This window comes from Xiphophorus hellerii, chromosome 13 (genome assembly GCF_003331165.1).
Source record: "Xiphophorus hellerii strain 12219 chromosome 13, Xiphophorus_hellerii-4.1, whole genome shotgun sequence".
Classification (NCBI taxonomy): Eukaryota; Metazoa; Chordata; class Actinopteri; order Cyprinodontiformes; family Poeciliidae; genus Xiphophorus; species Xiphophorus hellerii.
The window spans coordinates 3447967-3464306 of NC_045684.1; the positions used below are offsets into that span (position 1 = coordinate 3447967).

General features: G+C 34.9%; 1 protein-coding gene across 1 annotated transcript in view; it reads left to right on the plus strand.

Annotated features, from left to right (window-relative positions):
• The window catches only part of hsd17b8 (hydroxysteroid (17-beta) dehydrogenase 8), a 100056-nt gene that overhangs the window by 66759 nt on the left and 16957 nt on the right, over window positions 1-16340 (plus strand). The gene's annotated exons all lie outside the window — the stretch shown is intronic.

Genomic DNA, 16340 nt, shown 5'->3' on the forward strand with positions numbered 1-16340 from the left:
TCTGGGTTGGGCTCCGTATTCTGAACTGACCTGCAGAGACGTTTCCTGTAAACATAGTTTTTCTTTTTGTTCAGGCTGTTTGGAAACTTTCCTGAGGGTTTGTGTCATAAACAGAAATAACCAGCATCTCCTTTATCAACTCAGGTCAAGTTTAGTTTTGGTAACCATGGACACCATTTTGTTGCAAAAAGATGCCTGTCCACAAAATGGACACTAAAGTCATGTGTCTTAAAGGTTAGGTATTTCTTTTAGACACGAACAGTAATCATTTATTTAAGAGTTTGTGAGCTGTGCTGATATTTGTAAATTCTTTCTTAATCTCCATTTATGAAGGTTTCTTAATAAAGCTCAAACACCAGTTTTTGAGAGAACATGTTTACTCAAGTATCTGATTATTTGGGATGAAATAGGAAAGAAAGTCACAGTAAAACAAATATATGTTCTTTATACAGTTACTATATAAGATTAAGGATTTATTTTTTAAATGTGACGTTATGGATTTGAACAAAATAATATCTACCCCAGATTTTTCTTGGTTTAAGGTGCTTTTAAAAGTGGTTTCAGCCATAATGCAAGGACTGAGTTCTCCTGTGAGAGTAAAGGTTTGTTTTTATTTTATATTAAAATAAATTAATAAATGTCCCTGGTCTACTAAAGAAAAGTAAATGCTCTGACTTTAAAACACAGAAGTTTTGATGAGCAGGTTCCTCTCAGGCTCAGTGACTCATTGTTTTTCTTGGCTGTTTCCCATCAGCCGTTTCTGCCACCTGCAGGTAAAAAAGGCAGAAGAGCAGAAAGGTAACCTGCCTATCGCCGCCTAACGCCGCCATCTTATGATGATGGTTTCAAATTTCAATCACCTAATGGCCGACACTGGAAGAGATTCAACCTGTTTTAATTCTACGATTTTACATTTCAGGACCATAAAATGATTTTTAACAACTCTGCACTCAAATATGTATAAAAATACATCAGTTATTAAAAAAATCAAGTGTTTGTAACAAACTTTGCACACTCCTGTTGCTTCTGCATTTTAGAGAATGTTAGTTTCCTAGAGCTGGTGATCAGTTTAAAGACCGTAATGAAAGTAGGAGTTATGACAACATAACACACAGGTGTGTGTAGCAAAATGCCAGGATGAAAAGAGTTGCACTTTATGAAAATAACAAAGGTGTTTTAGTGGCCCAGTCAAAGTCCAGACCTCAACCCAGTTGAAACAGTACAGGAAACTAAATAAATGTCAGAAAACAGAGTGGACCAAAATTCCTCCACAGTCAAACTAAAAACAATTACAAGTTGTTTCTAGTTGAAATAAATGTAAATCTACAGGAATTAGGCATTATTCAGGTTAAATGAATAAAGACAGTTTGAAACCTGTTGTATTTGGATTTAAATAATTTTGGAACCTGGTAAAAGCAACAACAACAACAACCAAAAATATAATAATAGTGAAAACAACTGAAATCCACAAAGTGCCACAACTGTATATTTCTTGTATTTTTAAGCTACCTGAAATAATTCAAACACAACATGTGAAAATGAAACTGTGAGGATTTGAGTTTTCTGTGTGTTTATTTTGGTTTCTGTCTGTTGAGTCTCCGTGTTGTCCTGGCTACCCCTTGATTGGTTACACCTGTTCGTTGTCTCCCTGTGTATTTAAACCCACCTGTGCTCCTCGTTTCCTTGTCTATGCTGCTGTCTTACATCTTGTCTGCTGTCTAGCTGGTATTGATTCATACCAGTGCTACCAGTTTTAGTTCCTATAGTCTTCTGCTCATCTGTGCTGCCTGGACTTTTGAATTATTTGTGTTATTCATCATTAAATCATCACTTCTCTCATTTTAACCTGGGTCCACAGTGTCTCCCTCACCATCTCTACTACCGTAAATCATGACAGAAAGTAGTTTGGATGGCGAGCATAATGCAGTATTTATGCGTTGGGCTTTTTTGTTTAATCTGAGAGGGAGAGGTTATGGCCATTATTACAGTTTTTATTTGGTTTAATCTGTGAAGCTTTATTGAAAGTTCCTTTAATATTCATGTTATAAATAACAATACCCATTGTAATCATGCCAAAGCCTTTCCTCTTTTTATTGAAGATGAATCTTAGATTTGGTAACATTTGATACTGTGTTGTCAAAAACACTGATATGAAGTTGATCAGGACTTCCTTTAAGCACAGTGTCTCGTCTCTTTGCTGTTTCCGATCAGCAGCTTTTGCCTCCTGTGGGTTAAAACAAACAAACACAAAGTCACCACGCCTAACAGCCGCCATCTTAGGATGGGTTTTTGCATATGAAACACAAAATGGCCGGTAATGAAGACATAAAATCAACAACAACACTGTCAAATAAACAATAACATAACTGGCTTGGTCTCCTAACTTCATGAGAATTAAGGTTCTGGTTTTGTGATTAAAAATCTATGACAGTTCCTGTATGTCTCTTATAAGCTACATTGAAGCATTTTGTTTCAGAACATGAAAGTAAAACTAATTTAATGCTCATCAGAATGTTGTAACTGTGGGTTGGGCTTTATAGGCCTGGAAAGTCCCTGATATGTTTTTATTTTATTGCTGAAGGATGTTTGGAGAGTTTCCTGTTGGCATGTGGCATAAACACCGAGGCCTGCAGTGGTTATGATGATCACCAGCTCCCTCTATCGACAGACGCTGAGCTCACCTTACAAAACATTTGACGCCATTTTGCTGATTAATACTGAACAACCACAAAATGGAGACTAAAGTCAAGTATCTCAAAGTTTATAGATTTGGCCCTTTGTTAGTTTGCTGAGAAAATATTTTATTTATTCTGACAAACTTACTTTAATTTTTATCTCTATTAAATTGAAACATGACTAAACAAATCTTCTTGAACTGTTTTATAAATGTTAAACTTCTCCTACATCATGCAAGGTTGAGGTTGAGGTGATTAATGAACAATCTGATCATCAGATCTTCACAGATTGGGAACATTCACTCACATATAAATGCAGTTTAGCTTTAAAAGTTAGCCAATTTATTTATGGGAATTGTTTGTTTTTAATTCTGGGAGGAAAATTGTTCTTGCTTTTATTTATTTATTTCATTATTTAACCAGTAATGAAAGGGTTAAATTTTTCTATGAGGTAAAAATGTTGTTTTTATTTTTAATGCGTATTTACTCCTCTGCATAAATCACTAAATCTTGCGATCCGACTGAATAAAGAAGCTGTTACAAGTTAAAACATGACTTTTTGGAGACACCAGGTTTATGACTCATCTTTAATGTTGGCTGCTTCCCATCAGAAAGCCGGTGGTGAAAAGGCGGGAGGGAACGGCGCCAGCAGCCGCCATCTTAGGACGAGATAAAGGTTTCAAACACAAAATGGACGACACTGAACAGACTGACAATGACATTATAAAAGACAATGTGTAATTGATTTGTTCTGTTTTTATAAAAGTTTGATAATAAGACTAATGTGCATTTTCCATATCCATTGTTCTCCACCCTCTTTTTAAACGTTATGCACCAGTTCCTCTGAATGTGCGTTCATGTTGTGGAGCTTTTCACCAAACCAGTTCTGCACCATACCACTGCGCCACAGCCAGGCTGGGAAGTCCCGACTCGTGTTTCTTTCACTTTCTGTCTTTATTGTTGTGTAATCATCACTGACTGCCAAACTGAGCCAAACCGCAGGCACAGGTCAGATCTTGTGACTGAAACTGTGATGTGTCAGACTTTGACTTTTAGGTGATTTCTTTTTCTCTTTTTTTTATCAGTAAAGTTTGTTACGGGAAATTAAAGGCGCTTGTTCACTTAGGAACAAAAATTTGTCAGATATTGTAGTAAAATCTGCCAATCTGAGCAGCTGAGGTCACATGGGACCCCTACCGGCGATGTTTCTACACTGCTTGTGTGACGCACTTCATATTTCTAAACTTCTAAGGATAATTTCAATGCAAAAAGCAGAAAAGTTTGATGACTAAAAATTCAGATGAGCTCTGCTTTGTAGCAACTTGCTTTGACTGTCTGGAATCAACATTTAACCAGATATTTAATTGTTCAATTTACTTATGTGTTCACTTTAAAACCAGCCATTAGTTTGAGCTCTTATGGAAAATCCTATGTACAAAAAAATGTATCCAGTACTGATAAATACACTACAGTCCTTTTTGTAAAATAACTGAATATTAACGCGTCCATCATTTCAAGCTTGTTGCACCTGTTGACCTTTTGAGAGGTCATCATCCTCAGCTGCAAGCTATTTTCTCAAACTTTATTGTTGTTAAACTTCCCCTATTTGTTTATGCAACATCATCCTCTATGTGTAAATGATATGAAATGTTTTGTAAGTTTTTTCACATAACCTGTAAACTTTGCTTTACTGAATAACTTGTACTTCTCTTTGCTACAACTGTTTAGTGTTTCCCTGAAATACTCCATAAACTTTGAACTTTCCCTCATGTGAACTTGCTTCAATTTTACTTGTGTAATTAGAAACAAATAAACATGTTGTACTTATAACTCAAATATATCACTGTGAAATCACATTGGAGGGTTTTTGACTTTAACAAGGCCATTCCTCAGTTTTGTATACATTCATAGATAACGCTGTATTAGTGCATAACCAAGGGAATTTGAGCATAAGGTTTTTATCAAAATGGAGATTGACATTTGTGGTCTGTGGATACAATTATTGATCAGTTTTTTTTCTTATTGGTTAATTATGATCTATGATTGAACTTTCCTCAGTGAGGCCTGCAAAGTTTAGATGTTGTTCTCGACTGTTTTGTGATATTCTGAATGCATCATTGATCAGACGCTCCTACTAACTTTAAGTAGGCCAGCCTTGAGAAGTTTCTCCACCATTTCATGTTTTCATTATGTGTGAATTATGTGTGAATCATGTCTCTCAAGGCTTTAGGAAGGGCTTTGTATCCATTTCAAGAGTGATATCTGTCAGTGAGTCTGTTTATCATCTGTTCTATAATTTCTTTTGTCCTGATTAATTATGCAGGTGTCACATTGTTACGTTGCATTGTTTCCCTCTCTGGGTAATCTGACTGACTCCCATAATCCAACTGGTTTCTCTAAATTGATTTGTTGCTTTTGAGATATTTTAGTCTTCTTCATGTTGTCTGAAAGTTTCTATTTAGGTTTTAGTAATCAGGCCTGGTAGGAAAACTGGATTCAGGTATTCAAACTAAAATGGTCAAGAACAGTTAATTGAGTTGTCAAGGGGATTATCTATTCATATAGGACCAGTTTTGTTTGGGGTATATTTTCTCCATTCATAAGTAATGGGAGCTCTAGGACTGTATTTATTCATATTTTATAAATACTGTACTCTACATGTGTGGTAAAATGGCAGAATAAAGCTGCAGCTTCATCTAACCCTCTGGTTTAGATTGTATTTTCAGTTCTTTATAACTTCTCCAGCTGAACAGAGGAATCACTGGGTTCTGCTGAGTAATCTTTGGAAAGAAGAAGCCAAACCGTCACTGGATAAAATGGCTACTGTGTAACATGACACTTGCTTCTTTGTGCTTGTCTAAATCGAAAGTAATAAAGGAACCGATGCAGCACCAAACACAACAGAAACGACACCAATGTAGCACGATTTCTACACCTCAGCTGCTTTTGTTTGACTAATGAGTGAAACATGAGGTTTGCTGAACTAAAATGACGTGTGGAACAAAGGCCTAATAAAGTTAAATAGATAATCTTGATTGATTCTGGTAAACCACTTTGATTAGGGAATATTAACCCTGTTTAGCCGTATTTTATATAACTTTATTGAGAGGTAAACTCCAGCAGTATCTTTGTAAATCCCCTAAAATCCCCTGGGAGTCAGAGAACAATCAGGTTTACAGCAACAGAAGTCAATAAAATTACAGTTGGTCAAACGTTTCCTTATTTGGTACAATTATAAAAAGCATCCAATCAAACACCAGATTTGATCCCATCTGAGGGACGTTTCTGTCAGAGAACAAAGGTTGTCAGATAAAGAACAACACTGGCAAAACAGAAAGCAAACAGAAAAACCCATCAACCCTCCTCTGCCTTTTAGGTGGAGTCACAGCGCCAGCGCTGGTTGAATTTTTATTTTCTTTACCAAGATCATGTGATTTCTTGGAAACAGTAACTTGGGCAGGCTGGTGAATTCTAGGGGATTCTCAAACCACTCAGAGCAGGTTGAAAATGTTGCTCTTGACTGACATCTAGTGACAACAGAAACACAGATATTGGTGTTTGGATCTCCTTTAGAAGTGGGTCTGACATGTAAAAGTGTTTTCAGTCCTTTGAAGATCACAAGGTTTGTGGGAAACCAAAATCACTCAAGTTCACAGAAGTGAGAGTAACAAGTGAAGCCACAGGCTGATACACCGGAACCGCTGAAACTGAAGAGAAGAATCCAAAACATCCTGTCTGCATTCAGCACAGTTTTAATGTAACAATCTTACTGCGGTTTTTATTTTTAATGTAGTTATCATCTTCACTATTTGAAAGAATGCTGCTCTACAAATATCTTTGCCTTCAAAGTATAATTTCTGCTTCTGCATCCTGAAAAGCTGCTCATTTTTAGATCTGAATATTTCAGCAAAAAGGTTTAAAAAACAGAAAGTTTTTCTCTTGTTTTATTCTGACTGAAATCAGGAAAACTTATGAGTCTAAAGCAGATCAATAGCTGCTGAAAACAGAGTCACTGCCAGATTACCACACTGCTTTATAAATAGACGACTTTATAAAGGTCAGAGGATTAGACTAAACATGGCTGTTTGATGAAAAGTCAGGCGTGAAAGACTGAGGTCGGTGAAAGAAAACAAACACAGAGGTGGAAAACAAACAGAGGATAAGGAAGAACAACAGCAAACCAAGCGGTTGTGTTTGGCATCTTCATGATGAATCCGGTTAACCACGTGATTTCCTGTAAAGACTCAACATCGCAACTGAATGCAGCTTTTTTCTCCCAACAATAGATTTAAATGAGAGATCTCTACTGCCCCCAAGTGGAATAAAATAAAAACTAAAATGAAATGATGATGCAATGTGACATGATCTTGTTTCTCTTGCAGATTTTGGCCATTAGTTTGTAAAACTCTTTAATATGTTGATCAAACTGAACTCTGGGTTGATTAGTGTTGTTTATTTAACATCTTACTGCTGTTTGGGATTCTGGCAGCTTTAACTAAAAAAACTAAATAAAGAGAAATGAGGAACTGCAGGTCTATAACTTTAAAGAAGGAGCATCTTAATTTGTCTTTTGAGAATCTGAATTTTTGCTTTGAAAGTTTAGGTTTTCTACAAATAATGTGGTTTCCTAAAACTGTGGCAAAAATATTCACCTTAGTTTAACTGAATCTTGCCATTAATAAATTGTTTGCTTGGACGATTTCCTAATTCAAATAACAATACAGTAAACGATAAGTAAGGTTACTTTAGTTTTAGACACTATGTGGCATTTAAATCATAGATACAACAAAAATGTTCCTTGTTTGTAGATATTTTATGCAGACCTTGTAACTCCTTGAATCAGTTATTTAAATAAATACATTTCCTGCATCTTTATTTGGTATATTTGTTAAATTGCCTGTTCATACAAATAGTGAGTGAGAACTGAGGCGTCTGAACTGATCATCTAAATGGGGAAAAAATGATTTTTAAGAGACTTTCCTGGTTGTTGGGATCACAAACAAGCTTCTCTTAGATTTACAGAGACGTTCTGTAAAGAGAAAATATCCAGCGAATGGCATTTGTATAAACAAAAATTTATATGTCAGAGTAGATTTGGAAGACCTGTGTGAAATAATAGAAAAACAAAAGTATCTCACAAACCCCTCAACCAAAATATGTATCATACCATCACTGAATGCACAGAGATGATATTCTTCAAACCTTGATGCCTGCAGCAGCAGAACATGAAACCTGGAGCCACAACCTGTTTACTAAGAACAGTAAACATGAAAGCACGGATCCATCCTGTTTTCCCTCACCAGTTTAGGCAGATGATGGGTTTATTATGGTATTTATTTTGCTATATTTTTTGCCCCTGTTGCCAGATGAGCGTTATTTCAGTACCACAGGCCTCAGTGAACTGATCTTCTAATAGCCGAAGCCAACAGGCCAACACAACATGTGACAAAGTTCAGATCGGCTCAGACTGGATTTCTGAACATGACAATGAGTTCAGTGAGATCCAAGCCCTCCTCGGGTTTGGATCTAAATGGAACAAGAGATTTGCATTAAACAAATCAGCAGCAGCAGAGTGATGCTATCATGAGCAACTAAAAGTATAGAGGAGTCCTGATCTCGGGTTATTTAAGGTTTTGCTTTTGTTTCTGTGTTTTCACATTTATTTCCCTGTTAATTTGTTCCTGGTTCTTGCCTTCGCTAAGCTCAGTGTTTCTCCTTGGTTTTTGTTCATTTCCTCCTTTCTTGTTCATTTCTATCTCCTTTCCTAAGCAGTTTTCAGAAGGACTGATCACTAGAGAAAGACCGAAACAAATTAAACATTGAACTACTTTATTCTGAAAAACAATTGACTTGAGAAAATTAGATAAAAATAGAATAAAGACAAAAAGGTTTTTCACCTAGATGTTGTTGTTGATCCCACAGAACCACGTGGCTCCTGGATTTTGCTCCTGCATCTCAAAATCAAGTGAAATTTGCCTTTCATTAATCATCAAACTAATAAAAATCAGGATTTTTTTTCTTTTTAAGTATTTGTTGCTTTAGTAAATATTGAAATATTCTTGTGAAATTGTTAGTACCATTTTCTCCACACCCATTTAGTCCAGTGGAGCTCAGGGTGATGAGACGGGACAGAGGGAAATAGTTTTCTGATTGTGTATCATTGTGAATGAATGATGAATGATGAATGATGAACTGTGTTCGGCCCTTTCAGCTTCATCTTACTGAACATGAAGCTTGGATAGAGGCAAGTATTGTATGAATTAAGGCGGAATTAGTAGAATAAATGATACATCGCTTTGTTTTATGGAAATAATTAATAGGCATTTATTTTATTTTGCATGTGACAGAACAGCTGTCATTTCCCATCTGTGGTGGTTAATCTGTGATTGATGAAGTTTGGCCACATTGACCTTTTCTATCTATTTGTGAACTGATGCTGGCAGAATCATGATGGGCTGAAAGATGTGGTGATGATTCTTGTCTCACAGCCAGAAGGTCCAAACGGGTTTCCAGCTGCAGGAAACTTTCAGGCCCTGGTGCCTTTGGAACTATAAGCAGAATTTAGAGAGTAGAAAATATATTAAATAAATAATTAATACTCAGTTCCATTAAACACTTTAGCATTTTACAGTTTAAGAATAGATTGGGACATTTTACCAGCAGTAATATTGTGCAGTTCTGGGGGAAAATTCCTCACTTTTCTTTGTAAAACTGTTTGATTTCAGTCAGATTGCAGGGATTTTCAGTACAAACGGCTTGATCATGTCAAAACATCTCAGTCAGAGATAATGCTGAACTTTGACTAGGCCACCCCAAAACCTCTATTTTATTAACCATTCAGAGGTGCTGCTCCATAACCCAAATAAGCTGAAGCTTAAAGTTAAACACTGACAGTCAGGCAGATTTACAGATTTCATCTGTAAATCCTTCAGGGTTATTGTTAAATATTAAAAACCCAGCAACCACCTGGTAGCTGTAGTTCACCTAGAAAACTACTTCCTAAATCCTGAGCATAATCAGGCTAAAAGTCCAGATCCCAACAGTACTGAAATCACTAGGTTGGGATTCGTTTTGCAAAATTTTAGATTTTAAAGTCTTGCTCATGATTACAGTTACATTTAACCTATAAAACCAGTTTCCCGAAGGCCAGAACTAAAAAATACATTTGGTTTTATTGCTGCTCAGCTATTCAGTCAACTGCCTAAAAATCTGAGACGTGCAGTGTGAGGGACCAGACTCAAACGAGGACAAAAAAATGTTCAAAGTAGCAAAAATTCAATTTAATTATTCCAAAATAGCAAACAAAACATAAAGATTTAATGCAAAAATAAGTCAAAGAATAAATAACAATTTTGGGCCCAATTTAACTGAGGTCAACTGAATTCTAACTGAACACAAACAAAACTGACCTGCCAACAAAGAACAAAAGGCTTAAATAGGGGTGGAGTAACCTAAATCTACCACATGAGGGAGGCACGACATAACAAAAGAACAAATAAATACAAAATTAACTAAAGCATTCTATGAAATAAATAAAGCAAAACTAACTCTTACTTAGCAGAAACAATAAGTGAATATTTAAGTGACAAAATTAACTAAATAAAAACAACTTGAAACAAGTCTTCCCCCTTTAGTCTTTCAAAAACAAATGGTTTGCTCCAGGTTTCCTCCTCCAGCTGGTTTGTCTCAGCAGCACCTCAAACAAAAGACAAGTGTAAATAAACCATTCAGACAAACATTAAATAAAGTGTGCACCCATTAGAAAATATATGTCTAAATGAAATAACCAACTTAAACGTATAAACTGTAATGTAATATAAAGAAAAAATACTAACACGATGTGGTGGTGGGAGGAGCATCCACCACATGGAGCAACTGCTGGCTCCTTCAAATCAAGATGACAGGGTTGGTAAAAGGCAGGATTCTGGCATGCAGCACAGATACAGGTTGCAGGACTCAAAGTTACTTTAATAAATTATTAAAAACCTTCAACAAAACAAAGAGCAAAAAGAGAAACATCATTAATATGGTAACTACAACTTAAAACCACGAGTTTAATTATACTAAAAACAATACGTTTCAGCCAGGTGAGTTATTTACAAACATTGTAACAGGAAGTAAATTGAAATAAAAAGGCAAAAGCAGAACTACTTTCAAAATAAAGCAGGAAATGATGTTTAACTTAATATTTACGGAACAAACAGTAAACCCAGACATAACAATGCAAACATGGTTTACTGCACTTTAATTTAGAAGTTTATGTTTATTTTAAGCAATTATTTTAAACCTATTTCCCAATGTTTTTTCTACAGTACTGTAACAGTAAACTTGCCTTGTCGCTGACCTTCGCTGCTTCACAAACCACAAAACGCGGGAAATAAGCAAACAGATGTTTTTCAGTTTGACCCGTTGGCTTTGGTTTTTACAGAAAACTGTTGTATAACTTTAAGATTTAAAAAGTACGGCAAGTCAACCTTAAGCTTCATGTTTTTTGTTTTCATAAAGTTGTTCAGTAATGCAGGCTTGGGAATAAACATCCTTTGATTCCAACTTCTGCAACTCTTTGTTTTTGTTTTGCTACAACTAACCTGACTCGCCATAAATTGGTTTTAGTATCTTTGATAACACGAAAAGTAAAAATAGTTTCCCTCAAACCATCTGTAACCATTTATTTACGTACTTTCAGCAACAGGTGGCAGATTTTCAAGACAGGGTCATTTGGCATGTTCTTCTGTAGTTTATGTCACACGCCACAAGATGGCAGTGTGACATAAAGATTGTTAACAGTAAAACGCGGTGACCCAATGCGGTCAATAGGTGGCAGCATGGATCACATGATTTAGCTTGGTGCTTCTCATAAAATACTGTTTACCTTGCATTGTCATAACACAAAATAAAACAAAAATAAAACCTAAATTTCCTTGCAGAAAATTTCTTCATCTCAAAGTAGGGGTAGAGATAAAAGTTGTCTAAACAATTTAATTCCAAAATACAATTTTAAAAAATACATTTTTCTCCCTTATGAAGCAGAGCTTAAAACTGACTTTTTACTAATCAGAGCAGGTAATTCTGCCAGAATCAGTCAAACCAACAACATATTAAATTCACTTTCTGTAATTTTAATCCTTTAATTAGTAGCAGAGAAATATTTCAGTGAAATTTAAACCCCCAAAGCTAAAATAGAAAATCTAAACTCGAAGCTGAAATATTTTCTCAGATACATTCAGGAAAAGAATCATCAGTTCTTAAAAAATAAGACATCATACAACTGTAGTTCCTGAATATGTCTTCACCTTCATGTGCTGTATATCTGAAAACCCAAACTATTTAATTAAGAAATGAACATAAAATCAAAAAGTTATATTGATTTTAGACTTGAGGTCATAAACTGCAGTCATGGATGTTTTTCATGTGAAATTGTAGAAAATGTACATGATGAGCGTCACTGATTGATACAAAAAGTGAAAGTGAATGAAATGTAGCAGAAAGTAAATGAACTTTATGTTTCATTTTGCAGACTTTGCTGATCAGCTAAAGTATTTTACACTTTAATCTACATTAATCCATTTTAACTCACAAACATTCACCAGTAAGTTTTCCTTCATAAATGTTCCAGGTTTTGTCAGGTTGTTATAACTTCAAACATCAATGTGTTTTACAAACATCAATGTGTTTTATCTTCAGCTTATTTGTTATTCAGGTGTTAAATGAAAATGTTCTTTTGATTTCAGATATTTTTAAACATAAAAATTAGAAAATCTACTAATGCATTTGTATTCATAGAGACAATTTTGGCTGAAATTCTACCTGCAGGTTTTCCAGGAAATGTTTCTTCAGCTTTGCTTGAGTTCAATCAGATTAGACGGAGATCATCTAAACAACATTTTTCAAATCTTGCCAGAAATGTTTTATTAGATTTATTTATGGACTTTGACTAGGCCATTATAACACAAAAATATACTTTGATTATAATTAAAGTTTTAATAAATGTAAAATGACAAATGCATAATTTATCGGTTTTTAACTTTTTTAATGAAGAATTGCATTAAACTGTCACTACAGCATGTCACCAAAAGTATCAGCTAATTTTTTTATCTTTTTCTTTTCATAAAGTTGAAACTCTGTGCTGTTTGTCTTCATCATTTTCACAAATTTCAAAGTCACATCACAAAAATTGTATTCACCTGTTTTTTTTTTTTTTGCAAAAGCTGTATATTTTTCATTATTTTAAAACCTTATACTTGAAGTAAAATAGTGGTTCTGTAATTTGCTCCATCAATCTTTTCAACAAGTCTGACCAGCCTCCCTGTCCTTGATAAGGAGATGCATCCCCACAGCATGATGCTGCCACCACCATGTTTCACTGAGGTGCAGTGATAGTTTTCTGTCTCACATTGAATTTAACATGTTGTCCCAAATGTAACATTTTGTTATCACCTGACCAGATCTCTCTTCTTGAACATGTTTACTGTGACTCCTGTATGGGTTGTATATTATTCTTAAATGGAAAGCTTTAAATCTCTTGTGGATTTCTTCAAAAAAAATGCTTATTGCTCTTCCATGAAGGCCAGAATTGTGAATTGTGTAACTGTTAGTTATTTGCACCAAAGGTTTTAACCTGATCTGTGGATCTCTGCAGCACTTAAAAAGTTAACATGTTTTTTTAGCTACATGAACTGTTACAATTTATTGTTAATATTGCAAAAACTGAAAATGAAAATTCATGTATCATTTTTTTTCAATATGTACTACTTCATGTTGGATTATAAAAATAAAATCTCAATAGATTAATTTTAATATTATAGTTGTAATGTGAGTATTTGAAGGAGTATTAATATTTTTCAAATACTTTTCAAATGTCATAAAGGCTAATCCTTAAAGGTAAAGTGGAAAAACTAAATTCAAACTTATGTCTTGCAGGAACCATTAAACCATCTGGTTATCTGAAACTTTTGCATCAGAGGGTAAACAGGCAGAGTGAGTGGAGAGGAGAGTAAAACAGACTTTTACAAAGTGATTTTTATCTGACAACAGTTTAACTTTAAGCTGTTTCATTATGTTTCTGACTCATCCTGTGTATGTTTAGAACTGAAATAGTAAATGACACCATCGCTACAGCCTTCAGAGACATATGCTACAAAACAGATTTACTTTTATAGGATTAGAAAACATGTTAATCTTAATCCCATTTCTCGTCAGTGATCATCTTCTTGATTCTATCTGTGCCAGCACTCAGCTTTTACTGGTCAGCTTTGTGAAGCTCACAGATGGCGTCTAAATCCAGAATCACTCCCGTTTTATATTTATATGTATTTGAACTGTGATCACTTTAACCCTGTTTAACTCAGAAACCTTCAGAGAGAAAGTCTGTTCTTATTCAGATGGAAATTAAACAAGTCTCAGTTTCAGTTGCATCTTTTCAGAGTTTAATGAAGCGTCGTCTCTGAGACTCACACATTTACAGCTCATTGAGTATTTCTGAATAATCAGGCTGCAGTAGTCTTTGAGTGAAAGTTACATACATGTGCAGTAGAAGTTTTGTCTACAAGCTTTGGAGAAAAATGTTTTGTTTTGTTGAAACTGTTTAATTACTGTTGGTTTAAAGGAATAGATGGAAAATATTCCCAGCTGTTCCTTGAAAGAGGCAGCTTGTCCCATTATATTTTAAATAATTGCAAGCACATAACTCACTGTAGTCATTACAAGCAGTTGTGTTTGCTGTGACTTTTTGTAGATTTGTTTGCAAAATAAAAGAATAAAAGCTAAAATTGTTCAATAAATAGCATATCTAGGCAGCAGTAGGTTTAGGTTGTGTAAAATATGGATTTAAAAGACAGTTTTCAGTTTTCAGACAGAATGATCTCAAAGAAACAACAGAACAAAGTGATGAATGGGAGATTTCAGATGCACAGTGTCCTTCTGTGTCCACACACTGCTGCTTGCATCAGCTATCAAAGGAACTGTTGTTGCTAAGGAAGACTTGCACAACATTAACGGAGGAAACTGAAAGCACCAGAGCAGAGTTATACAAACACAACCACACCAATTCACTGAGGAAATATTGGTTTTGCTGCAGTCTAATCATGATAAACGTCAGTATAAACTAAGCAGCATTAGAAAGTCTGTGGATTCCTCACTGACTCGGTTTACTGTGGATTTGTAAACATATGACTCAGGACTGAGGTGTTGTGAAGGAGGGAAGTTCCCTGCCAACCATTTCTGGACTGATTGTCATCATGTGATCCAGTGATGATGAATCTGAACGCTGAGGAAGAAACACAGGGAGGGAGACAGAGATGGTGGTGTAAGAAGGAGGTGGAGAGAGAGAGAAAGAGAGAGAGAGAAAGAGAGAAAGAGGCAAAGGGAGAGAGAGGGAAGGAGAGAGAGAAAGGTACTGATGAGTCAGAAGAGGCAGATTCTGATGTAATCCTGCAGCTCCTCCCTTCATCAGTTCCTCTGCCTGCAGGGCTGATTCTCAGTGTCCAACAAACTGCTAGTTTACTGTTAAACATGTTTTCCATAAAATACAGGAACTTTGTTGCAAACATTTATATTCAACTGAACCAAACTCTTAAAGAATATTGCATTTGTAATACTATTCTTTAATAATATATATATATACTTAATTGTCAGAATAACAAAGTAAAAGTTACAAGTACAGAAAGTGTTTTGCATGTGAGATAAAACTTTTTATTACAAATGTATAAGGTATAAAAACACAGCTTTTTCAGGTGCATTAGCTGATGTAGAAAACTGATATGTCCTTCCTGGTAGAAAAACTCAAACATTTGAGATAATCAAAGTTTTACTTTCACTAAGCTTTTCATGTAACATAAAAAGAGTCTATTCACTGTTATTTTCCCAGGAACAACTGACATCACTTTTAATATCAATGCATAAAGTGCTTTCACTTTTAGGTATCCTCTGTTTCATTTTCAGAATGAGCCGTCTGGAAATCATAGAAGAAAAAAAGGGAGCCGGCTGACTGTAGGAGGAGGACTGTACAAGGAGAAAACTAAAACATTTTGTTTTGGCGAGATGGAATATAAAGAAAATATATTTCTCTCAAAGAATTAATGAAGTTCATTGTTACACGAGGGCCTGAATTTGGGCAGAAATGTGACATCGAGTCAAAATCTAAAATAACTAAGTTTTAAATTATTCATACCCCTGGGCTGAGTAGATTATTGCAGTATTTTAATTTTCCCAACATGTTTCTTCTGGCTGGAACCAATAATGTAGAATATTTTAGATATCCAACCATACACCCAAATTAAATTACTTATTCCGAAACTGACACTTCTTTCTCTTTGATTTGTTATTATTTTTTGAAGATGTCTTTAAAAATGCCTTAGTCATTTGCCATTGGAAACAGCTTTTCAAATGAATAAAAATAATTTTAAATCTCCTAGGTCTTTTAATTGTTTTTGTGAGAAGACCACAAAAAAATAATTGTGGTCTTCTCACAATGTTTATTATGATCTAATAATAAACAATAGATTATTTAAGATTAGTTTTTATTTCTGAAAGAAAAAGAATGAATTCTCCAAGCATTTCTGAAATTAACAACTTGAGCAACAAAAATAACATCAATAAATTAGGTGTGAAATTTTTATGGACGACGTAATGAGCTATAGGAGTCTAATTAGTATATATTCAGACACA